Raw genomic sequence first — 27,234 nt, 5'->3', positions numbered from 1 at the left:
TTATTTCATCCCCATTAAGTCCAAAAGAGAATGCCAAACAGGAAAAAGAAAACCAATATGAGCGTGTGTTACTTAGCTGGGATTCCTTATCTAAATGCAATTTCCCCAGGGACTCTCTCAGTCTTGTGCTATTTTCAAAAATTATTATCTTTTAATGAAAAAGAGCCAAAGCACTACAGTCATGCAATGGGAAATCCCACTGTGCAGGTGTTTATAAACAAAAAGACCATTTTGGCACTGAAGGCTTTATGACTGTTCCCATTGTTCTAATTCACTAAACACTTAAACTTTATTATGCAGCTGGCTTTATAGAGCTTCTGACTCACCACTGCTCTTCTTACTTCTTGGCAACCATTTAAAGAGTAAAGCTTGACCCTTAATCACATGTGGGAAAACAAGGACCTGCAGAGTGAGTGTCTGAAAATAATGTGTTACCAGAAGTTCAGAGACGCAGCCCATTAGGGCTCAGCACTGAGAAGCAGCAGGCACTGTTAGAGCAGCTGCTCTATAGAGATAAGATAAAGATAAAAAGCAAAGATAAGCCCAGAGGCACATTCTAGGGCTGGTGGGCAGCTGCAGGAACAGAAGACAACAGTGATGGCAAGAGAAGAAACCAAAGATGGGAAGACAAACTAAGAAAAGAGGTGGTGAAGAAAGGGGCTGAAGACAATGTAGAGAAGAAGCAGCTGTGAAGCTGTGTGAGTGATCTGAGGAAAAGTGATGGAAAAGCAGATGCAACATGGTTGAGGCTGAGTGGAATCAAATTCTGATGGAGGTAAGCACAGCCTCTCTCAAAGAATGCAAAGAGTCTTGGTGATAACTGGACCATAGTGAAAAGATGTATCAGATCTCTGAACCTAGAGTAGTTCTGGAAGACAGCGATGGAAAGAGTGCAAAAGGACTTGTGATGTATCAAATCTATTCTATTTGTAGATCTAGCAGATCTGAGAAGCATTGAGCCATGCCACCATGATTCCCAAAGCAGCTATCATGACAAGAAAGAATGGAATGGGTGCCTTTGAACTCCTCAATTTTTCAGAAAGCTATCTGATCAAAAGTACCAAAAACTATGCCACTGCAGTCAAGGCAAGTCTCAATCCCAAGCTCAAAATGAGCCATTCTGTGCCATTGTCAGCCTCTTCCAGGGTGTAGAGTAGGATTTTAAAAGGATGAACAGTTCTGCCTCCTAGAAACTCATAAGAAAGCAGTGTAAACTTTGTTTCCTGAAATGCTGCTTCCTGCTTTTCATTTTCACTGTGGTAGTGCCTCAGTGTTATTTTACTGTAATAAAGACTAAAAATCATATGCTACTGATTCATACGGGAGAGAAGATCACACCTGAAGTAGGTGTGACAAGGTCACCAAAACAGAATGTGGCAGGAACTGCAGATTTAAGAGCTGTATAGTCAGAATTTTGCAAGAGAGCAAAGCTCTTCATTCTCTAAGTTAGACTTAGTGTTGAATTCAAATCCATTTTACACCTGCAGTTTCAGAAGCCATAGCAAGGTTTTATCTGCTACTTATAATTTGATTTACATAGCAAACATGTGCTAAAGATTACTGAAAAGGTTTCTCGCATTGATAACCTTAGTGAAAATAATATCCAGGGAGCAAACCAGAATTTTACAATGCAGACTCACATGGATGATAGAATTTCTTTTAATGTACTTAACCAAAGTAAAGCTTGGCAGCAGTCCCCTGCCAGAATAAAACTTTATCGCATGAAAGCTGCCCACGTAGGTGAATAGATGGAAATCTTTCATACTGGTTAAATAATATATGCAGCTTCATGCAGAGCAATAAAGTGACTATCATCAGAATTTCATATTGACAATGGAGAAAAAAGGAAGTAATGGGCCTCATTTATTCCTAGTATGGTTTTATTATCTACAGTAAGGTTATAGCTTACAATATAGTTTGGAGGCTGCAGTATGTCAGCTTTAGTTTGACTTTTCCGACTATCTGGGCTTTGATTTGATAACCCATTATAATTTCGTGTACTCAAAAGGATTGCCTTACAGGTCCTGAGGTCCAAGAGGTAAAGTAACATCAGGAACTATCAAGTCAGAGGGATCTTTGTATTGGCTTTGAGTTCACATAGAGGTGTTAGCACTGTGCTCTCTATTAGATCAGGCAGTTCAGATTAAGTTTATTCACATTCAGCCCTCACAAAAGTTGAGTAGGGAGACCCACAACACACAGAGGCTTTGTCTCTGAATAAAATACTCTGTGAAGAAAAATGCACCCTCCTACCTTATTAAGCTAAGTGTCATGCACAGAGTAACAAAACTATAATAAGATAAGCTTTAGTATACCAACTGGTGGGTGCCTGCAAAAATGGAACTAGATATTTCAGCTGGTACCTGATAGACTATCAGCCATTCATGTATTCCCAACAAACACTAAAAGATATATGAAAGGAAGAATTTCCCACTTGAAAATTTTGTCTTTTGAAAAGAGTAGTGCTTTGGTTTTGATTCTTAACTTCTTTTATTTCATTGCCACAAGCCTCTACAGCTTCATAAAGTGTCTGTTATCCTAGGCAAGAATACAGACAAAAGGTGCATGCCAAGATTGATGTCTAAAAGGATCATGAATACTGGCAAAATATTCATTTCAGAATGTCCCCATTTTCATCATGGAGAAAATGGAAGATAATCTTGAATTCCTGCATGAAGTGAAGATAAAATTAGGGATCTCTGCTTCCAAGCAAGCAGGGAAGGAAAAACAATCACAACATCTTGGATGCACACGGCTGGTGTCTAGATGGCTCTGAAAGAATAGGATGTACTGCCGCCAGGATTTGCAAACACATTGGCATAAATCCCCCTTCTGATTTTTCCACAGAACAGAAACAATACAAAGTAGCATCACAAGCTCTTCTACAGTGCCTGTTATGTTAATTCTTGAATACCCCTCAATCCTTCTCTCTAAACTCTTGCCATCTGTACTAACTCCATCCTGGTGGCATATACGTGGGATATTCCAGGAGCGCACACAGTGCTGAAATAAAGTTTCTTTGGATAACAGCTGTGCTACACAGCTCTCTCTGAGTCTGATCACAGCTGAAATGCATTCAAATGGAGAAGGATGCCTTAGTTCAAGGTTTAGCTCCTCTGGTGTAATCTTTGGTATAGATGTCCCTGTAGTTTAATGGTTTATTTAATCTTGCATTGACATGTAAGCCAGTAGCCATAAAAAGATCTATAACAATGGAAGCAGTAACATAAAACTAGTTGTCATTTGGCTTCATGAAACTAAATAAAGCGTGATCAGACAGTTCTGAAAGAATCACAGTAGGAGACAGCAAAGCCCAGAATCATCAACTGAAACACATCTGAATAATTTTTGGATTGCGTTGCATTGTAGCAGGTGAGGATCTATTACACAGATTTATTGGTTCACATTTACCCCGATATAACTCAGTTAAAACAAATGGTGGAGCAAAAGGAATAGCTTTAATATATTATGTACTAAAATTTTTTATAGCTTTGCTGAGTGAATAAATTATGATAGATAGGTTTTGTTGTCTGCTATGGCACTTATTTTCTGCATTGTATATTTGTATTCACAGGAAACATACTGAATGTGTTTTAAGAGAAAGCAATCATAGAGTTGCACACTAAGTTATATATCCAGTATGAAAATTAAAATAAAAACAAACATATCCCAAAGGATATAAATGTTTAGTCATGATCTTATAAGCAAAAGAAACAAATTGACCAATGTTTCCAAACAGAGAATATGATCTCCTGCAGTGTTCCCACAGACTTATTCTGTGGGATTAAAGTGCTGAGGTTTAAGATATTACATTCTTGGACATCCACCCTCTTAGCAATTACTGTCTTCACAGCAAGGACAGCAGAAACAGCATGAAAAAAAAGGCAATGGCTCTCTGGATGCTGGAGTTCACAAGTTCAGTGAATTAGTTTAAACTACACTCAGTCTTTTGGATTTAGCTGCAGCATTTGACCAGTCCTCAGCAGGATGCTGAGGAGAACAGAATTCCCTTCTGCCACTCCACCACGCACCTGCCGATCTCTCTCGGCTCAGGCTGTGGACACCTGGAAGCAGTAATGTCCTTACTGCTGCAGCTTAATCCAGCTCAGACCATCCCTCTGAAGCCTAAAGTCTCTGAAAACTTCCCCAGAGGAGGAATAAAGGGTTTTACAACACATTTATATTGTTTGCTCTCACAGTACATACAGCTGAACTTTAACGATCTCCAACCCAAAAAAGTTTAAGCACATAAATTTAGAGGGTTCATGGAGTTTAGACAAGGTGTGAGACACTCTGAAGATCCCTTAGGCAATAACATTTTGCAGAGATTAGATAAAAATCTTAATACTTCTCTGCTCTCCTTACCAAGGAATTAATCCCAAAAGAATAGTGGCAAGGTTTTCTTTTACCACAGGCCACTGGGATCTTGCACTAACTCAACACTCAACATGTTGGCAGAAACTGTACATATTTTGATTTGAAGCCAAATCTTATACCCAGATAAAGTAATCTGGCTCACTACTTTGCTCCACTATAGAGAAGCCCACTCCTTGTGGCTCCACAGGGTGAGAGAGACAGTGAGAAACTCCCTTTCACTCCCACAGGAAGAAAAGTAGGGACATAGCTATGGTTTGTTCACTGATGTAGTTTACCACAGGGTGTCTTGTAGTACTGCACAACCATGTGACTTTTATTGCACAGGGCAGACAAATGCTAGCTGTTAAAATATGATTTCAAAAGTATTACTAATTAAGCAGGTAATGAAAATTTGCTCAGAGCAATTCTCCTTTGCCACAGCTAAGAATTCAACCCCTCTTGCTTTCAGTCCAATCGAGAGAGGGATGATATATTTTTTTCTTAAAGTGAATTTAATAGTTCATTGCACCAGATTAAAACAAACTCAGACAATATCATCAGTAGTACTGTATTTTCATATGTAAACCTCCTGTGCTCAGATAATCACACACATCTCTAAAAGCACCACTCCTTAAAATACACTTTGCACCCTGGGATAACAAAAATACAAAGGTAAGGAAGGTGAAGGTGGGGGAGAGGGGACAGACAATGGAGGGACTCCAAGGAAAATTTTTCTTCCTTTTTTTACTCACACACATATACAACCCACTCTGCTGCTGGATGACATTCTGCTTTTCAAGCAGATAACCTGCAGGTTAGACACATACAAACACAGATTGTTATTATTGTTTGAGCTGCAGTATACTCAGGAATGGACTTGCACCCTAGTGTGCTGGCTGGATTACTAACAGAATTTATTTTTTTGAAAATGTTTCTGTCCCAGTAGACCTTCACAGTCCTGTAAAATTACAGAAAGGTCAAATCTTGATAGTAAATTGAGCCCAACTCTTTCCTGGTTTCAAGTCACTTGGAGTGTTTTATATTACACCCTTGGGTTCTCTGTAGTTTCTTTCAGTCACAAAAGCATTTGGCAATCTCATTAAACAGTTCAGAAAAATTCAAAATGCAGGAGCATAAATTACTTTAGATACTCTCAACCTTTAGAGAGAGAAGCAAGAAGAGGGGAGAAAGAGGTAACATGAATGTGAAATTGGGGACAAAGTAAAAGGACTAACAACATTTTACTGCTAAACTTTTTCCAGGCATCCAAGTAAGAAGGAAGGAATAAAAGAGAATTTCTCAGGAAGTTCAGCCTCTGAAATATCAAATGGGAGCCATGATAGCGATGGAAATCATCTTCTTGGGCAAAATTTGCCACTTTACCTATAGGTGCAAGGAATAGATCCAAGGTAGGTTGGACTGCTGCATCTAAGCCTGTTTTTATCTTATTCCTGGTCAATAGTACGTGCTAAACCTGTCAGCCATGTATGCCCTCCATGCAATATGTTCCTCATAGATGCACAGGAAGGCAGAGAAAGTTCTCAAAGGTGAGACTGTGATGCAGAGGAAGAGATAATGAGCAGGATTTTTTCCCCAAAAAACATAAAAATGCTCAAAAGGCATGCATAACAAATTCTGACACTCCCAGATGCCAGGATTACATTGACATAGGGAAGTGATTGCTTCATTTTTTTCAGTTATGAGCTTGAACATTTAGATTCTCTATGTTTTTGAGATGGCTGAGGTCAAACTATTGAAATTCCACTAGCCTTCACATACATCCTCCATAACACTGATTTTATTAAACCTATCTTGTGTTTAAAAAGAAGTCTCACTAATGAGTCCCTCTTGAAGTAGGAGTCCCATTTTAGAGTAAATTGCAAAAGTAACAGATAGCTGTCACTAAAGGAAGAATTTTCAACACAAAAAGGCAGACAAATGAAGAATAATTGCTCCCACAGGCACAGAGAGATGAAGAATTGACTGCCATTGGAAAAAAGATTTGGAAAAACATGGGTCTTGGTGAGTCATGTTTTTCTGATTCCAGCTCCATGGCCAAAACAGCATGTCTTATTTTTCTTATAATCAGATAAGTAAGCAAATCAGCTCCTTTTAACCACCTTTTCTTACAAGGTAAATGCTCATCTGGAAGTTGCCATCTCATTTCATCTCCCTACATGCCATATCTGAGCAGTGGTAAGTATGAAAAAATCAGAGATTTTTCTGGATTGGAAAGGATCTAATTCCAAGTCCCTTGCCTGTGGCACGTTCTCTCCTTATCTCCCTTTTTTTCATTCATCTTGTTGAGGTACATTTCTCTGAAACAAACAATATGTTTTGTACCTTTTGAACAAAAGTAAAAAAGTCACCTATCTTTACTATAAGCTCAGAGTTACAAGTAACATTGGCCACCACTAATACAGAAGAAAGAAAGATGCATGAATGTTGCCCCGTCTTGGCTGCTTTTGATATTTGAATGTTGAAGATGCTACCAGAGATGATTCAGTTCACATCTGTTAGTGAAATAGAGATAGTAATAATATTTCAAAGCAAGTTCCAAACCCAGAAAAGTGAGGGAAGCCAATCTGATACAATGCACTGGAGTGTCTCTCCTGTGGCTCTGGATGTCACAGGAGCAGCAGCTCATTACAGGTATCATAGCAGGAAAGTCTACAGAAGAGGATCACAAAGGAAGGAAACATTTTTTTACAACTGTAAACCAAAGCATAAAGTCATGGCATGACAGTATGTTGCTAAACCACTCAGAATGCTTGGTTTGCACACACAGAGCATATCTGAGATTAGCAGCCTCTCCCTGGATTTGTTACGGAGATCAAAGACTTGTAAATCCAAACACAGAGCTTTGGAAAACAGGTTGGTGGATGTGATTACATGGCACTTTAAATTCAGGCCAGGAGCCTTGACCTTGGCCCACCTGATCTGCAGGTATGGATACCTTCTCTTAAACTCTGCTGATTGTATCAGGTCCTTTGGATCCAAACAACAGAGGCAAAGTTAGACAAACACACACAGATGCACACGCACTGGGTGTTTGAACATAATTTACAGGTGACTGATGAGCAGCACTCATCAGAGTGAGTGAGTGATAAAAACTATCTTGTGACTACTACCTGCTTTAGTGCTTCACCTGAGAGACCACTGGCTGAGTTAAGAGAGGCAGCAATTACTCAGCCAGCAGTAGGAAAAGTGGGAAGGAAAGGAAAGAGCAGTGTAACTACTTCATTGAGGACATGAAAAGGTTGGGCAGGGAACTTCTGTGTTACACTGTGCTGGCCTTTTCAAGGATTAGTGATGACTCTGAGTGTCATTAGTTTTCCTAAGAGCAATAGAAAAACATCTCACCAATATCTGCGCAGCTACAACGTAGATTGGGCTTGGCTGTGGTCTAAGAGACAGCACCAATGTATGTAGCACAGTTGTGCACTTGATTGCTTCAGCACTCAGCTGATAATTTGTCAGATGTGACCCCAGAAGTGAGGTCAGTCTGGAAACAAGGATGTTCAGACCTCACTGCTGTCAAAATTGTAAGGTTTTGCTTCCTATCTCTCCTCCCCTGCTTTCATCTGCTATTCCACAGCCAGTCCCAAGACTCCTCTCCTTTCCTTGGACTCTGCCTGTCTACCTTCCCTTTGCTGAGTGAATTTCCTGACAGGTCAGAGAAACAAAGCATTTCCAGGAGAGACTGACCAGGCACTAGAGCTGGCCCAAGGTGCAGAACAGAAAGAACTGTGTTACCAGGACAGCCAGGGAAGATGATGGGAAGAGGTACAATCACATCCTTTCTCAGTGGCTGTGGGAAGTTGTTAGATCAGCTCAAGGCTTATTTCTGCTCACACCTTCAAATATACTCCCATTACAAAGTAAGGGTTTGACTTGTCTCACTGAGTTGACCCTGTCTGAGGGCTCCAGAGCAGGTGTTGCCTGGTTTTAAGCAGGTGGGAAAAGGTTAGGAGAGGGCTAGTAATTCATGTGTCTGGGCTTGAATTTAACATGCAGTATAAAGAAAGGTACCCTAGTTCTAGCAGGGACTGGAGATACATGCAGAGCTAATGGGATAAATTCAGACTAGAGATGTACATCTCTACAAGGACTGATCAAGAAGTGGAGGAACAAGATGAAAGTGTAAAGGGAAATAGCAAAGAGAAAAGCATTACAACAGTGTAAATACACACAAAGGGGAAAGTAGAAAGAACATCTGAAAACTAACCTTTGTGTACCATGAAGCTTTTCCCACCAAAGTAAACATTCAGGTGCTAATGCCTTGCCCTCCTCCTCCCCATAACAGCACCAGCAGTGTGATGAACCTGAACAATGACTGATCCCGTTGAAAAGTGAGGCCACTCCGTTCTTTAATTTCAGCTGGATCCCTCCCTGAATCTAACAGACCACATGGTGTTGTGATCAATTGTACTTAGATGAGTTCAGAGCACCAATCACCCTGCTACCCAGCACAACCCTACAACACATCCACAGCACCAAACTGTGCCCTCTGTCCTGGGACTCCATAAAGCAGGTGTTTGAGTCCAGGAGAGCTGGCCAGTTATGGAATAGTGGCTCTCTGCCCTGTTAACACTTGCCACCGCTTCATTAAGAGATAAGGAGAAAGTTGCATTTAATTCTTTTGCTTCTCATTTTCATTCAGAGCAAACTGTTCTAATTAGGAAACTGAAGCCAAAGGATGAAATGGAAAGCAGTACATAGGCATGATGTGCTTACACAGCTGTCTACTCTAGGAAATAAGGAGAAAACTGATGTCCTCCACAATCTTATCATCTTCTACTTACCTACATGTCAATAACTGAATCCCTTTAAGGCCACAGAGACTTAGAATAAGCAAAGCTAGAGGAAAAAAAAAAAAAAAAAGTATGCAAATATAAAAGGCTAACATTTCACTGGTTTTGTGAAACAGGTCTTAAATAAGTACCTTTTACAAGACTTACTGGAATCTTTAATGACTACATTTAAGAGAGATACTGTTCTTGCAAGGGGTATTTTGAGAGACAGGTAGTTACAGTGTACAGAAGGTATCTCAGCCACTGGTCCAGAACCATATACTGAAGGACACCATCTCCCTTCATGTAAAACACAGCTTCAGCATCTGGTTCCTGATGGCAGCTCATTTACAGAGCAGTAGCTCTGATGTCATAATTACAACATTAACAGGTAGCAAGCTGTTAAAATGTAGAATTAAAATAAATGTGGCTGATACCTAAGGATTATTTCTCAGATGAAATACAAGGGAGAAATATTCATGTTTCAGTAATTACAGTGACATTGTATGAATAGCTTTCCTCAATTAATTACATACATTCTGAACCAAATAAAGCCTTAATGTGGCTGATGACAGCAAAGCTGAATATGGTCTTATTTTTGCCTAAAGGAATAATGGTTCTGTTCACATACTTGGCACTTCTGAAAGGAAGATGAATTCTGGCAAGCAGATCTGTTTTCCTTAACAGATGTTTCAAAATATGGTAATGAGGTGTGGGTTTCCTAGGCTGTCAGCTGGAATTCAGTAAGCAGGAAACAGGACAAAATGGATCTGATGCAATTAGTTTTTTCACTTTAAACCTTTAAAGAGTATGTTAGATTTTATATTAATTTTACAAAACACTGCTTGCAATGAATTATGTAATGCTACATGCACCTCTGCTAATGCAATTTACCCTGAACCTTTCCTTCACCAAGTCACTAATTCGTAACTATGTGTGACAGACATCATGTCAATTTGAAGAGTTTCACAGTGGCTCTGGCATCCAGAATACTACCCTCAAAAAAAAAAAAAAAAAAAAAAAAAAGAAAAAAAGCCCCACAAAAAACTAAAAAATCAGAAGAAGCACGTTTTCTGTGACATATTCAAACTCCAGTTTGAAAAATGCAACACATTTTTAGATAGCAAACAAAATTCATACTGAACTCTAATCTTAAGTAATTTCTTAAACACAGCTTTATCTTCATACTGATGAAAGCTGTACTAATGAAGGACCAGCTAGAATTACATGTCTAGCAGAGAGATGAAAGAGAATTACTCTCTTCATTAAAAGCTGAATCACGTTTAAATTTTCCACTTGCAGTAGTTGACAAACTCTGCTTTCCTGCATTTTTCTAGAATAACTCTCATGTGCATCCCAGTACAAAGAAGCAAACTATATCATGAGAGGGGATATATTAATTGTTCACATACATACAAAATAAACAAAACTTTCAACTTCCACCATTATTACTAATGTGAGTAACAAATTTGTGTGCCAGATGTTATATGTTGGACATCATGAAGACTGGTCTTTGGTTAGGAGTTAAAATACCCCACACTGAATCCTGACAACACAGAAAGAAGAGCACCAGTAATTTTTGGCCTGTGTGCCTTGTTAGAAAGACAACAACATTGGTAGCTGTATCAATAACATTATCACTGGCAGAACTCATGGCTTTGCCAGTCGCTACGGCTACATGATGATTCTTCTTACAAAGCCATGAAGAGAAGGGAAAATAAATAATGGGGTTGTTATTTCCTGACTGTCTGGATTTCCCGTACACGATCACATCACCCAATTTCAGACACAACTGCTCAGACATTTCCATGAAAGAAGTTAAAGAGCTCAGTGTTCTGCAATTTCAGACAATTCAGGTGATTGTTCCCTGAGAAATTGCAGCACCTCATGCACTGAAAGAGTAAGTTGCAATTTGGAAGATTGGTGGGTAAGATCTTGTGTCAGAAATATGCTCCTTATTCTTATGCAAATGATCCCAAAGTTGGCCAAACTATGAAAATGGGAACTAATGTTAGGAAAATGCTTATGCACTTAGAGGAGGTTTCTCAGAGCTGGATAAAATGCCTGGAGCTCTTGTTCTTGCTAGGAAATCTCCATTTGTTCCCTGTCTCTCTCTATGACTGAGCTTACCACCAATCACCTGCCTTGCAGAACTCACACTGCTCCACCAGGGAGAGAGAGAGGGATAAACTTCCTTCATCCCCTTGGGCTGCAGCAGTGCAGGACAGTGTAATTGAGTACTCTACCTCTTCATCTCCACCACTCAGCACACAGAAGCTGGTGAACTTAAATATGGGTAATGAACAAAAAGTAACGTTGCTGGAGGTTGATTTGAATCTCATTATAAAACTTGTGCTCTTCATGACAATCTTTCAGGTACCCTTTTTTATGGTGCCTGGAGGGTGTTACTGCTCAATAAACTACTCAACATTAGAGATTCAAAGCACTCCTCCCCAAATACCAGCTGTGTTGCATAGTAGAAAGCAAATCCAAGTTTCTGATTTTTTCTACTTTTCTGCTAGCTTGATGAGAGACTGGTAGGAGGAGAAGAGTGTCTGGGGCTTAGAAAAAGACTAGGACTAATTTCTCTGATAGCCTTTGTCTAGTTAATTCCCACTTGTAAAGTGAAAATGTGTGTTTTTCACTATATTTAGGATCTATTGTGAAGATAAATCCGTTGAAGAATTTGAGGTCACGAGATGAAAACTATATAAATAAGTAAAACATGTTCTAGCAGACATGTGAGTTCTATGGTGAATATGACTTCAGTGGAGTAGTGTTTCTTTATATGCTAAAAAGAAATATTTTGCTTTCATTTTGCTTTTTTACTGAGTCTATAAAAGCAAGTGTATGTGCACATGTGTACCTAAAGACAGAGGGGGATAACATATATCATAAATTTAATTATAATAAAAAACGTTGATGTCAAGCTAGTAGTTTCCCTCAGACTCCCATGAATCAATTCCTTCCACTCCCCATAGAGTTATACTTGCCCTTACAAGAAGAATTTGAAAGACAGTGGCAAAACAGGCTTGTTTTTCCTCTGCTGCTTGTATAAAAACCAGTAAAATGCAGTTGTATTATCATAAGCAATACACAATAGCCATTTTATGTGGAGGCATTCCTGTATTGACCTGGAACAAGCAAATAACCAAGCTTATGTCTTAAGTTTGCTCTGTGCAATAAATAATGGATAACTGTAAAATACACTGGCATATGCCTCATAAGCAGCTCTTTATTTTCTCTGAGTGCTTTAAAAACTATTATGTTAGTATTATTGCTAATGGCAGAGTTTATATAAAGTAAACTGTTTTTGCATCAGTTTTTGCCTCATGTTCATACCTCACAGCCACTCTCTTTTTCAGATATGTTAAATTGTTAATCCCGACCCAGTTTTGGATAGATAATTTTCCATGCACGACACCTCAAGCAAGCACAAGGCATTACCTACAATGACATCAAAACAGCATTGGGAGGCTAAACCAGCACACATTTCAATTCTATCACATATGCAGGGGTCCTTCTCAAGGGAGAGAGCTCTTAGAAAAAGTGTCTCATATTTCAGTGGGAATGAAAATATGCTTTTTGGACCTCATAGTCCACCATCTTCTGCTATCATCACAACATTTGTGTTGAGGAGAACTGCAAAGCCTTCATGAAGAAACCAGAAGAAAACTGGGGTTTTTATCACCTCCTTAAACAGCAGTCCATTCACTAACAAAACTTGTTCACATTTCACACTTACCTAGCATTAAAAACAAGTAAAATAAAAGTAAAGCCCCTTGACTTGAGCAATTTCAACAGTTACCATCACAAGACAAACCACAGCAGGACAGGCTTAGGCCCTGAAATCAAGAAATGCTGAAGGCATTAAGAATTTACGCTGGTGTCACCTTTTGTTTGCTATCCCCATCCCTATTTCACAGATTCATCAACCCTGTTTTGCTTCTGTGGCAGCTGCAAGTTCATGAGAACACTGGAATGAGCTGACCCTGTGGTTCAAAGGCATTTCTTTTCACAGGGGTTTTACTACCATTCTGGAGTTTCACTTATACTGCTGCACTCCCCTCTTCACCATCGTGAGGCTGGCAGTCCAAATATTTACTTTCACATGCTCTCACCTCAAGCTTTCCCACCCACACTCTTTCCTTGACCATTTTAGCAATAATTAATTAAAAAACTCTCAGGAGTTTCTTGCACCTGATGATCTGTGATATTTGAGACTACTGACAGCTTGTTCCATGCTGCTCCAGCTATCACAGAGCAGCCTCCTGGTGCCGAGCTCAGTTCAGAGCAGGAACTAAATTCAGATTGTTTACAAAAAGTGTTTGATTTCCATCCCTAATTTCACGTCACAAACAAACGTCTTAAATTCAGTTCTGTTGATTAATGAACAAGGATTCATTGAAGTGTCACTACCTTGCACCTTGTTTTAGACAAAAGATCTGTTTGCCTCTGCCTGTCCTCAGCCTTTCTGCACATCATCACTGGTCCCTGCTGTGTAAAGCAGCAGTCCTCAGTGCTCTGTATCCCAAGGTGTGAAAGAGATGGTTCTTGTCATTCTTTCCTCAGCTGAAAGTGAGATATGATCCCTGTATTAGCACCCTACCCTTGCAGACAGGCACCACAGTGGTGCTCTGACAACACCTGCCAGAGGCAGTGGCATGTTATTGGAAATTTCCAGCTAACTGCCAGTGGCCATTCCAGTGCCAGAATTCCCATGCTATCACACAGATTTGGTAACAGCCACAGCAGTCAGCATCTGGTCTGCAGGGTTGTCTACTCAGTGCCTTTATGTCATATTACAGCACTGCCACTTCCTTTTTCCTAGGGAAGGGTGAACATCCTGACTCTATGCTCTCTTCTAAAATTCACTCCCTTCTTCCAGGTGAATTTTGATTTTTGGCATTTCTCAGGGACATGTCTCACACCTGTTGTCACTTCCTTTGGTTCAGTGGCAACTATGACACCGTATTTCTTGTCTTATATATATGGTGTGTGCCATGCAAGTGCACACAACCCAGACTTTAATATCACAAGGCAAGCAAGTGTAATTCTCAGGTTCACATACTCATTGTTTTCTACAGCAAATAGAAACCATCCCCATTCCACAGCTGAATTTGGCAAAAGATTTAACCATGACAGCACAGTAGATAAGGAGACTTCTACCATAATTCTGAAATCTAAAGTTTAAAACATGATTTAAAATTAATTATTTTGTTGTTCTCATCCCCAACTCTGCTATAGACTTCCTTGACAGTGGCCATAAATATTACAGGGAGTTCAGTCAGATCGTTCATTTCTGATTTCATATGTAGATTGAAACAACCAGATTTTCATACAGAAAGAATATTTTATTTAAATTGCTACTTTATTCCTGTATGTAGGACAGAAAAAGAAAATTGGAAGCTTGGTTTCCATGTTTGGCACTGCAGGCCAAGAGGGAACCCGGGTGCAATGAGAAATGACAGCAAGCATACAGTCTTTCTTTAAAGTTATGATTCTTGCTATGTACAATAAGATCTGACACAGGTATGATCCAGTACTGATTGTCAGTGATAACCTGCTTTGTTTTTTTTAAAAAATCAATTAAAAATTTAGTTTCAAATAACTCAACTCTGAAATGAATTAAAAAACATTGCAAAACATGCTGCCAACACTTTCCAACGGTGGATTAAATAACATCTGATATACGCTTTTCATTAACTTATCATCTTCCCAGCACAAAGGAGTCCCCAGCTCAGAAACAGTTTTTCTTGCTTTAGATAATAATAATACAATAGGCATAGAATTCAATACTTTTTCATTAGGAAAAGTGGTGCCAAAGACATGTGTCTATATCTGGAACTGAGAATTATAAGACTGTGATCATTCGCACTTCTTAAGAAAGATCAGCCAAGAGCTGTTTTCTTCCAAATTCTATTTCATCCATTTCAAAAACTTCACCCATATTGCCAAACAATGTTACTCAACCAGTGATATGAGATTTTGGAAACGGGTCCAAATACTAATCAAAAACACCTTTTGCTTTTAATGAAAGATTTAAAAACATGGAATGTACATTCTCATTCATTACAAATAAACAAATAGAAACAGGGAAATAAAAATAACGTAAACGACTTATATTTTTCTTTTTTGGTTTTAAATTTAGATAAATATTGCAAGTAAAACACTGTTAATCTGTTGTTTTCAAAAAAAAATGTGTGGCTCTTGTATTTGTTCATGATAGGGCAAGTTATCTACTTTGATTTCAAAGGAGTGAGAAATTGCATTACAAAGAAACAATAAGATAGACAGTTTGAGACAGGTTCTTGTCCTAGGATGGAGCATCCCAAATGCCTCCAGGGCATCAATGCAAGAGAAAATTATTGTAATTTTGAATTTGATTTCAAATTCTCAGCAAAGCTAGTAGAAGGCACAGTTTTAATTTGCACTTGGCATAGCTTGTACCATTGAAGAATCAAATTGAAGCCCCATGTTCTATTTATTGATTTTCAAGAGTTTGGATTTTTGTTCTAGTCTGAATTGCAATGCTGAAATAGATATTGAATTGCCACAAGCTAGTCAAAAGAGGAATCACGTAATCAGATCACTTGTTAGCTATATATGTTCAATGAAAAGAACAAGGGAAAAAACATGCTGGTTGATTGTTTTTTTTTTATGAGACTACACAAAAGAGAAACTAATTCCTACAGGGAATTTTCATAACTAGATTTATTCTGAAGATTAATTTCTTTTGATGAAGTGACACAAAAATTGGTAGCAAAAATTTAAATTTAAGTTTATGGTTGCCCAGTACATATTTAAGCCCCCACAATTCACAACTTGCCTGATTCAGTATCCTCAGCCTTTTATTGATTAAAAGGGCCCAGAAAACTTCTCATTACTCAGTCATTCTTCTATGGTCTCCTACTGTGATTCTTAGTAGAAATGCTTCCCTAAACTCAGCAGAATAAAAAGCAACCATAAGAAAAGCAAATTTTAAGGAAAATTGCTTCCTGTCATTAATGGTGTGGTAGTGGGATTGTTCAGAAATTGAGTTCTTATCAGGGCTTGAACTGAAAGAACAGGATGGGTGTGTTTGACCATCACAGCAGAGGAGCTGCAAGTCCTTGCTGGGTTCTTCTAGAGGTAGAATTGCCTGTCAGCCGAATGACATGTTGCATGTTTATCCAGTCATGCCCACCAGGCTGCTGGGGCTGCACTAGGAAAGAGCTTTCATTGTCCTTTCCAAGCCCAGGTCCATGAACACTGCACCAATCGGAGCATATAAATCACTGTCTTGAGTAAAACTGACCCAATTCCACAATTCTTGTTCTCTGAAGTACTCTCATTGACATTGTTATTGCATTGAAACTCTAACTTTTCCATCATAGACAAAAAATGAAAATAGTAAGAATTTAGCTGAGATGAAAAGGGGAATATCCTGTGAAATTAAGTGGCAGGACTTATGACCAGCACAGAAATTTATTAATAAGCAACAAGCTGAATGCATGACTTCTATGTCTTTGAAAGATACCTAAACACACACATGCTGATGAAATATAAGAGCCCTAGTCTGCAATCTTAATTCAGTTTTCAGCCTATAACAACCTGTATTCCTCAATATCTTATTCTTGTAACAGCTACGAGTATAGACTCAAATATGAGAAAATAATGCATTTTGAATACTTACATTCAGCAAGACAGTCAGGAGTGACAATGCTCTCAGCAAGACAGAATCACAGTCATTACATGGTGAATGCATCTGTCATCCTGACATCTAGCTACACTTAATTACTTATATCTTTATGGGATGGTCCAGAAATATCCCATCTCATCCGAACTACTCACATTTTCTCAGAGTGAGCCCGTACTATTACTATATGAGAAATATAAGAAAAAGACAGCATGAGAAGCATTGCTGTTATAGGATGTTACTTGTGGTATGGGTTCATTATATCTCATGGTCTGTTAATTCAAGTGACTCTTCATACATTTAAAAGAAAGAAGAGACAATCTGAAGCTATATCCAAACAGCTGTATTTTGAGTTGAACTAACCAATAAGCAGAACTTCTGTTCAGTAACAACACAAGGTTTTGAGATAGAATACCACACCATTTTAATTGAAAGAAGAGCTGCAATAACTCACTTCAGAAACACCAAGGTGTGTTGGTGGGAGCTGCAATAACTCACTTCAGAAACACCAAGGTGTGTTGGTGGGGTTATTTTTTTCTTTCATTCATGAATGGGATGGGACTGCTGGGGTACATTCCTTGAGCTTTAATTGCAGCATCAGCCTCATTACATGGTTGAGACAATAGGATGATGGCAAAGCTCAGCCAGCAGCAGCCAAAGATTTCTTTGTTACAGAGCACTTCAAAAACTTTCTAGCCAATAGCATATTGCTAAAGCTTACAGAAAATTGTTTAAGCCAATCACTAAAAGCACACATACACTTGCTTCACACAAAGCTTGCTTGTCTTACCAGTACACAATACTCCATTATTAGGCTTAAAACGTGCTACTCTCTTGCTAAGCATATTTTTCTGCAGTCTTAAGGTCTATCTTAGCCAAGCCTAAAACTCAAGCTATTGTTAATGGCTTGCTATACCATTGTAACTTTTTCTGCTTTCAGACTTTGCAGTTACAGCTAGTTCTACATTTCTCTGCTCTTTCCGTTTCTAAGGCCTGCTTTTCCCAGCTTTCTGGAAATCCTTTTTCCTTTACTATTTCCCATACCAAGGTATTGCCCAAACTTGGAGGCAAAGGTGCAAATGGCAATGATCAAGGAAAATAACATCATGAAAATACTTCCAGGTTTCAAACGGTCTAATCTGAAATGCATATGAAGTTTCATGAATATAAGCATGATAGGGTAGTCTAAAATTTTTTAGCTGATTTATACCGAATAGAAAACTGAGACCTGAGGATTACTACTTTCTGAACATGAAGTTAAAGTGCTCTATAAATTTAAATGGAATGTGAGTTTCAAAACTGAGTAAGAAGTGTTTGACTTTATATCTTTCCCAATAACATATTTACAGGCTGTTTTATCTTGCAAACCTGAATGCACAGCTTAGGAGAAGAAAAAAAAAAAAAACCAGTTCTAGAGCAAAGGCAAATTATTGTCTGTTCATTTCTTTTAGTTACATAAGATGAAACAAGACATAATTCCCAGACTTTGATGGAAGTATTTATGCGGATCCTCTTACAAGCAGAATTTGATACTCCATTACTTTAAAGACTATTCCTAGAAGTTATATATGAGAATGTTCATTAAAACAGAATCCATTATACATAGGTTTTTTTTTTTACAAGTAGGAGAAAATAATGATATCTCAAGTAATAGGCACTTTAAATTATATACATTAACACTTATTGAACTGCTTCAAAAATGTAAACATTTGAGCCAGGTGAGTAGTGCTGCTCCCTCAATAATGCTGATCAGACAAGTCACTGCCTTAAAATCATGATTCCCAAAGGGATTACAGTACCGATGACAAAAACCCTTGCAAGAAGCTATGCTTCAGTGCCTTCAAAGTTCTATGATCTTTTATAAGGATCCATGTTTGGGATTCTCACACTGCAGCTGTGCAAAGCACCCAGTCCTTGGAGAGCCAGTCCTGCTTACAAATGAGAGCCATGGTACGACCTGAGTCTTTGAGCCCTGCCAAATGCTTCAGCCAGAGGGAGGCTCATCCCAGAGCCCAATCCTCAAGCTCTGCCTCCAGTTAATTTATGGCAACCCCCCCTGGGACACTGTTCTTGCATTTGTCTCATTTACCATACACCACTGGAAGTTCCCAGGACTCTGGTTTAAACCACCTCTTCAAACATACCCCCTGTATTTTTCTCCTTCCGTTTTGCCCGCTCTTCACTAGGTAAAAACAGATTTTTGCCCAAATCCTTGGGCTAAACCAAACCAAAACACTCATTTATACCTTCCACTCATCTAGGAACCACAAAATGTTAAGTCCTGCATGTAAGTAAACCAGAAACTTTTGAGGTTCACACTGCCCCTCACAACCTCTGTGCAATGAATCCAGAGGGGAAAGCTGGGAGTGGTTTGCAAAATCCTCAGCAGCAAAGATGTCACTGCTGGAGCTTGATATGCTCCTGGCATGAGAAACCCCACAACAGTCTACAAATACCACTTTTGTGATGAGAATTTCACCACAACTGCTGCCATATAACTTGGAGGAACTGCAGGAGGACACTTCTGTCAGCCCGTTCTTCCAAATGGGAATAGCTTTGGTAAAAATGGGTAGGAAACCACATTGGACTCTCCAAGTATCCATCCACATTAAGCTTTGCAATCAGTGGCACAGTGCATTGGAGAGAAATACTGGTGAGGAGTAAGGGAGAGAAAGCAAGTGACATTTGCTTTATGTTTTCTCTAAAAATAACCATAAACCCTAGAGCTATTAAACCCCACAGAGAGATAAATAGCTTTATGAAGAATGAGCAAGAGTTGAGTCTTTAAGGCAGGAAGGATGTTAAATGACCTTCTGGGTAATATTTCTGGCATTACTTGTGCTCATTCTAGAGGTCCAGTGAATCTCAAGAATAACTTTATGGCTCTCTGATTTTCTCCCAGTCTTACACTGTCCCTTTTACTTTCATAAAATTATCAGCTACTACTCTGCAGAGCTTGAAGGAGGACTCTCAGAAGGCTGGCAACACCATCTTATAACCATACAGAAAATCAGTTTTATGGGGTGTCACAGGGTGCTTCTAAAGAAACTGGAACTGGACTAGGAGTAAAAAGCATGCTAAAGACATTATTTTCCAATGATGATGCAATTATTTGTCTCAAAAACCAAACTTTGGTTAACAAAAGGCAATTACCATAGATAGAACACATGAACGGATGTTAAATTATCTGGGATACATACCAGGATCCTACTATTTTCTATTTAAAGCTATATTCTACACTTGTAAGTCTGTCACCATGAAATTTGCTTTGGCCGATTCAGCAAAAGGACTTTAGTGAAAACAGCAACAATTAATAATGGGGAACTGCCAAAGGACTGGAAGCAAGGCCTGAAAGCCCCTGCTTGCTAACTGTTAATCAAAGTCTGCTAGAGCACGCTCTGAAACTGAGCTGCCATCTGCCATGCTTGAGGACAAGAGTCAGAAAGCAGAAGCTTTATTTTTTTCCAAATATTTCTGACCACACACATATGTAGGAGAGACAGGGAAAGAAATGAAATGGGATGAAGTGCTGACACAACACAGACAAAGCCCTGGCCCTGTGATGAATGCCTTCATGCCTGCAGGACAGCAGAACATGACCTTCTGGCTTTGTTTCCCATCCAGCTCTTTGGGGAAGCTACAGGGCAGAGCACATGTGAGGAGGGAGTGCAGTGTTTGCACAGCACCTCTGAGAATTCCTGATTCCCTGGTCCATAGATCTTCAGTAGTCCAGCACTGTATTATTGATTTCTCACTGCTGTTTTAATTCTGTTACTTGTCTCCTTTCTCCTGAACTCTGAGAAATCCTAAGCATGTTTAACTGTGAGTACTTCAAAGACCTTTGTGAGAGGGTGAAGGTAAATGATAAAGTCATTGAAAAGATCAGACATGAAAAATATCTTCTGCAAAACTAACTGATAGCTTGAGACAGTGAACATCATTTAAGAACAAAAGATGCAGTATCAGATAGAGTATAATTTAAAAGTCTTTTTGTGACAACTGTTCTAATATTAAAAGTATATGAAGAATAATGAAGATGATCCTGCTCAATGACACCTTTGAGAGAAAGGAATGACTAGACACATGAAGATAATGTTATTTCCCTTCTGCATACCTCTTCCTCTTTGCCTTGATCTGGATCATGGATTGACTCTGACCACTGAAGAATATCGCAGCATAAAATGGTTTAACTGCCATGGCCTTTCTGATGATGCTACATACCCCATTCAAATCAACACTTGAGTCTAAGTCTGTTTTTCAATTATATGTGTTTAAGAAAATAGTTACAGGCTTCCTTTTTTAAAATTCTATTTACATTTCTGGTTCTGTGATCTAAGATATAGATAAAATTATATCTTTCCTGCAAACAGGCTATAAATTGTAGGTGTATTTTGATAACTATCAGAATTCTGTAAAATTTCACTGGGGTGCTGTTACATGCACAGGTAGCACAATCATGTTATAGGTAAAATCATAAACATGTAGGGGACACATATGTTGAAGAGGGTATTGAAAAAATGAAGCTATTAGAGGATGAGGTTCTGTCAGACAGAAATAGGACTGTCTTCTACTTTCACTTAAATCTTAGCCTACTAAAATGATAGCAAAAGATAAAACTAAAGCATAACACATCTTGCTAAATGCACTTCTTATTGCCCACTCATTTGTATATTTGACGTACATAGAAGACCAAGCTGCCAAAATCCTGTCCATTCTTCTGACTTTATTAGTGATTTAATGGAAGATACTAACCCTGCCTGGACACCTTGCATTACTGATCTGTGCCACAAGCATACTTTCAAGCTTACTTGCTTGAAAAAAACGCAAAATGCTTAAGACCCAGTGTAGCAGCCATCCCAAATTTAAATATTTAGGTATTTTGAATAGTTTCAAATATTTTTTTCCTAGTTTCTGAGCTTACTTCAGACTTGGGGACTAAAATAATAGATAGAGATCAGAGCATGTTCATCCACAGAGAAAGGCCACACACATCCTTTGGTCAGAGCAGAAAGTATCTCTCTTGTCTTGTCACTGCCCAGGCAGCACAAGGAGAAGAGCACCTGGGAACAAGGAGTATTATGAAGTCCTGTAATATTTGAGCAGTTCAGAGACATCAGAAGGAAGCTTAGAACCAATGAAGATAACTTCTCCACCTACCACTCTGCTTTGCTATCTTGCTTTGATCTAGTTGTGCTTTGCTGCAAAAATATCTGAGAGACAGCCTCGGGCTGTTACCCAAGTGGGAATCCACTGGAGGGACAGTCCCAGCTGATGAAGTGCTACACCACACACAGCACATGTTTCCTTTTGCCTCACAGAAGTATCAGAAAGGAAATTGGAATTGTTGAGGGTGGAGAAAGCATACAGAAGATATTAACAGCTAAGTGCTTGCTTAACTGCTCCAAATGGATCAGGTTCTAGGCCCAGGGAAGTAAAGCAGGACCATGGCAGGACATGCTTGAATCATCAGCCTTTCCCTCTTTCTGGGCATGTATGGAGTCACATGGCATCTTCCAGCTGCCACTTCTGTGTGAGCAACAAGCATCAGCATCTTTATTCTGCTTAGTCTGTAAGCAGCTTTCAATCAAATGAAAAATAGCACCAATTATAGGTATTAATGTAACAACAATTATTTGAGAATCTCCAACAGTAGGAAATGGTGAAGGATGAAGAAAAGTAGGTGACACATCATCATTCTCATCCCTTCTATGTGCTTGCATTTCAGCACCTTTAAAATTAATTTATAATTAAAAATTAAATATCATAAGGGAGTTTCAACCACTGTGAAGTTTTCATACTGTCTGGGAAACTAAAATTAATAAAGACAGCAAGACCCATTCAAGTATATGTCTCTTTATACAGAAAGGATAGTTAAAGATGCTTTTATCACTTATTTGTTTCCTTATTTATCAGGACATCTGCAGCCATTCAGTTCACCTAAGCCTGGTCACAGCTGAGAACCCCTTTTTCTGTTGTTGTTTGTTCTGTTTCTGATGTGGAGCCTGATTCTTAAAAAAAAAAAATAAGATATGAAATGCACTACTCGCCCACAGCTGCACCTTCTTTATCCCCAATAGCTGTGTGATTGTTTGATGTTAATGTGATCAAGGCCTGTAGGAGGTTGCTTGTTACCACTCTTATAAAAAGCAAAAAAGCTTCTCCTGTACAGACAATTCATATTGATGGGTTGGCAAAACTAGCATACTTACAGTGATTTTTTTTCAGTTGTTGCAATTTTTCTGGGCCTTTTATCATTTACATATCTTTCAACAGCAGGAAGTCCTGCTGAATAAAATACCCAAAGAATGTATTTTAGTGACATATTAAAGTATACTAGAGCACATTTTTATAAATCAAGATCTAAGTCAATCTTCTTCATTTTAGCCTCACATCTTTCACATGCACCCAAGCAATCCAGAGTCTCTGTGAAGTCTCTCTTTCCCCACACCTCATTAGGTGAGGCCTGAGCATTCAATTTCTGTACAGAAAAGCTGCCACTCCCCAAAGGTGGAAGGATTTCTCAGTATCTTTTTCCATCTGCTTTGTGAGAGGTCACTCCTTGGAAAACATGGAAAGAGGGGTAATTGCTGTACCATGATTGCCACCACAGGTAAGTCACTTCTAATGTTCTGAGGACAACACATCTCAGGTTACTGGAGCTGTCATTGCTTATTTCAAAGTTGCATTTACAGCCCCCATCGGCAGCTGAGGATCTCATTTCCATCATCAGCTCCAAACAGCACAATAATTAATAGCCAAACATAAGCTGTCTAATGATAAAATAGGAAGTATTAAATGTGGCTTTGAACCTCCAAAATGAAGCAAGGCCATATTTTCCCACTTTCCCCTGCAATCATGAAGACAATCAAATTTCTTCTATTGACTTCTCACAAGAACTACAGATTTAAGGAAAAACTACAACTACACGTCTTGCAGTAAACCCTCCCAGAATCAGCAGATTTAATCACTAAAAGTTTGGGTATGAGGGATGAACAAGTCACGCTGTGTCACTGTGGCCATACAAATAGAAAACACTGTGCAAAAAACGTGTTCAGTGTTCTAAATGGTGCACCAGATACACAGATGTGGTGAACTGAAGAAAAACTGGCAGTAACCCTTCATCTATATAAGTGCCCAGCACTTCCAAGGCTATGGCCACTTTCTGAAGAGCCACAGCATTTCCACAGCTTCTAGAGGAGATCTCATGTCTGTTGGAGGCATTTCTCTGACTAGACACATCATTTTTTCAGGATCAATAAAGCCAATGCTTAGGTAAGGCTTTTCATACAGAAATTCCCCTTTAGTACTGTTGGTTTTATTTTTTTTTCAACAGGCTTCTTCAATACTCCAGGAAGTAGCACCCTGTCCTCTTTCCCTACCATCTGAAAGTTTGAAAGTTGAGATTTCAGGCTGGACATGGACAAATTAACTATGCTCCTGTCTAAAACATGATTTTGTCCTAAGGAAAATTAAACTGGGCAAGAGATCAGAACATATGATGACATTTATCTCCCAGAATCTTCTAGATGCATTTATAAAATTTAAGGCTGAAGAACTAATGCAAAATGTCAGATCTAATTTAGAAAGTTCAATATCTAAAATGTTATTTTTATCATTTCTCAGATGTTCTGTAGCTCAAGTGCATTCAGAGAGAATGGTCTTTGCTAATGCTAGTTCCTAACTGAAGTCACCAATGTCAATCCAAATGATCATCATTTTACATTTCAACTATTAATCACAAATAACAAAGCAGGACCTTCTGCTTGATTTACTAGACCAGCAACTTCAGACGTGTCCTTGCAATAAAGTATGAGCAGAAGAAGCTTGTCCTTGAAAAAGGCATTCAGACACCTTGTTTTGTGTCAGAGTTGGTAAAATAAGACATAAGAGTAAAGTATTTATGCAACCCATCCTCTATTCTCTCCAGATGAGGCATACAGGTTCCTTTTCATGTCTACTCTGGAATCAATGAACTTCTACCAATACAATGTAAAATTATTCCACAAGGTATTGCTTTTCAAAGTTCTTGAGTTTCATCCTGAGTTTCTCCTACTCACAACCCCAAACATTATATTTTAAATCTGAAGGAATATTCTTCCAAATTTGCACCAAGGGACAGCAGCAGATAGAATTCATGAATGTATTTTATCTCCCTGTATTCCTTTGTTGATCTGTTTCTTACTTCAGAAATTGCCTTCAGGTGAATCAGCATCTTGTGGGAAACTAAGATCTGCATCTCATAAATAAAAGAAGAATCTGGTTCCATGCCTGTATCCATGCACCTTTCCTCCTCATATAATCCAAACATTAATATAATACACTATAGGCAGGAAATAAGCATACAGAGGTGCTAACACACTTGCATCTTTCTTGCTTAGCAAAGCCCTGTGTATTCTAGAGGAAAGTGGTTTTGGATGCTGGTGGTCAATCATCATATTCTGAGCATTACAGAAATTAAAGTTTGAGGTTAGTCAATGAGTGTTCCTGAGTAGTACAGTCAGCATGTGTATTGGTTGCCCTCCATCATCCCCATATTATCTTTTTTAATTTTTATCTCATATTTTGCCCTCTGCTAGAGCAAGTGGTAGCCAAAAAGTAAACAACTATCTTCCAGGAGATGAAGACAACATACTAAAAGGATGAACTGAGTCAGTTGTAATTTCAAATGTTTCAGTCTGTTATATACCAAAGTATAAATGAATATATGCAGCTTATACTTCACCCTACATATTTTTTCCCCCAACGGTCTCTCTGTCCTCTCAATAATATCTATTCTGTAGTCAAGCAGGTCACAGTACCTCCATACTGAATGAATTTCACTAGCCCTCTTCAATTAGCAGCTAGTGCTTTAAAATACACAAGTTTTTAAAAAAGTGTTTGGTGTCATCTTGCAGCTCTCCTTTTTAAAAGCACTTCTCCTCTGCAATTTCTCCCTGCACCTGCAGGCAACAACTTTTCTTCATTACCAGACAAACAAATTTAGGCATTAATCCCACAGGAAGTACCATAAAATTGGTTTCAGCCTGCCTTTAAATTTCCTTACTATTTACTTCAGCTAAATCCATGAACCAATCTCCAGCTTTGTGGCGTTGCTTCCTCAACTCATGTATTAATGATATGTCAAAATCTAAAGCTCCCTGAAGAAAAGATGTTGCCATGGGATACTGAGTGCTTAGGAGCAAAGTGTAGAAAGATGTATCCTGCTAAGAAGGGCTCCAAAGACCTTGCTGTGTCAGGCAGTATTGCTTTTTATCTCTTTAGATGAAACAAAATCACTGCTTTGGGAGGCACTGGGCATCTGTCAACCCTGATTGCACCATCACACTGACCATCTCAACAGGACTATAGGAACGCATTTGTTGAATGGAAAGACATCCACTTCCTCAAAAGCTCTGAATCTGCTGCGTGGTATCAGGATTGCTCTCTGGAAACCCAAAGAATTTTTCCTCAATAGTACCTGTCTGTAATTATCCTCTTCCCTCTTAGCTTTTTAAACAACCCCAAACCTGTATGCAAAGAATTTGTATGCTAGAGTTTAGTGATGCTTACAAGGGACAAAAGGAGAATAAAGTGTGAACAATTTGGGTGGGGCTAGCTAGTCAAGTAAATATCGTTTATTCAGAGGTAAAGATGACTTTTGAAAAAGATGAGAAAAAGAAGAGGTGAAGACTAGAAGATGTGATAGCTGAAGCATAATTTCCAACAGGAGCATAACTTCTGTAAAAAGTGTGTGCTTAGTGAGAAGAAGTCTGAGTTTTCTGAAGGGCTAACAAGAGTGAATGCATTTATGACAAGTCCTCTGCGTGCATCAAGGACCTTGGTCACTGATGTACTGAGCACCATGGAATAATCATAGAGTTGTCAAGGTTGGAAGAGACCTTTAAGATCATCAAGTCCAGCATTCACCCAGCGCTATCACTGTAACTCCTAAATCACTAAACCATATATCCCAGTGCCAGATCCAGATGGAACCCCCTCAGGAATAGTTACTCCACCACATCTCTGAAAAGCCCATTCTAATGGCTGGCCACCCTAATGGTGAGGGTTTTTTTTCCACCTAATACTTTATCTTAATTTCCCCTCTCTCAGTTTAAGGTAATTTCTTCTCGTCCTCTCACTGCAGTCATGGCAGAAAAGACAGGCGTCACCTCACTACAACCTCCTTTCAGGGAGTTGTATAGAGCAATGACGTGCCCCCTGAGCCTCCTCTTCTGAGGCTGAATGAACCCAGATCCCTCAGCTGTTCCCTATAAAACACCCTCTAGTCCCTTAATCAGCCTTGTGGCCCTTTGCTGGACATGCTCCAGCTCCTCAATGTCCTTTATAAAGCAAGAGGCCCAGAGCTGAATGCAGCACTCAATGTGCAGCCCCACCAGTGCCATGACCAGGGGCATGGACACTTCCCTG

General features: G+C 39.0%; 1 protein-coding gene across 28 annotated transcripts in view; it reads right to left on the bottom strand.

Moving 5' to 3' along the window:
• LOC102071518 (poly(rC)-binding protein 3) overlaps positions 1–27,234 on the bottom strand; it is a 502,832-nt gene that overhangs the window by 216,563 nt on the left and 259,035 nt on the right. For 5 of the 28 annotated variants that reach the window (XR_012581516.1, XM_074546639.1, XM_014264256.3 and 2 more), the window contains one exon: positions 9,162–9,216. The exons of the other annotated variants lie outside the window; for them this stretch is intronic. The gene's annotated coding sequence lies outside the window, so the exon portion shown is untranslated. The remainder of the gene's footprint in view (positions 1–9,161; positions 9,217–27,234) is intronic. 28 annotated transcript variants of the gene reach the window in all.

This window comes from Zonotrichia albicollis, chromosome 1 (assembly GCF_047830755.1).
Source record: "Zonotrichia albicollis isolate bZonAlb1 chromosome 1, bZonAlb1.hap1, whole genome shotgun sequence".
Classification (NCBI taxonomy): domain Eukaryota; kingdom Metazoa; phylum Chordata; class Aves; order Passeriformes; family Passerellidae; genus Zonotrichia; species Zonotrichia albicollis.
The sequence above is the reverse complement of the archived record's forward strand: the minus strand, read 5'-3'. Positions and strand labels throughout refer to the sequence as shown.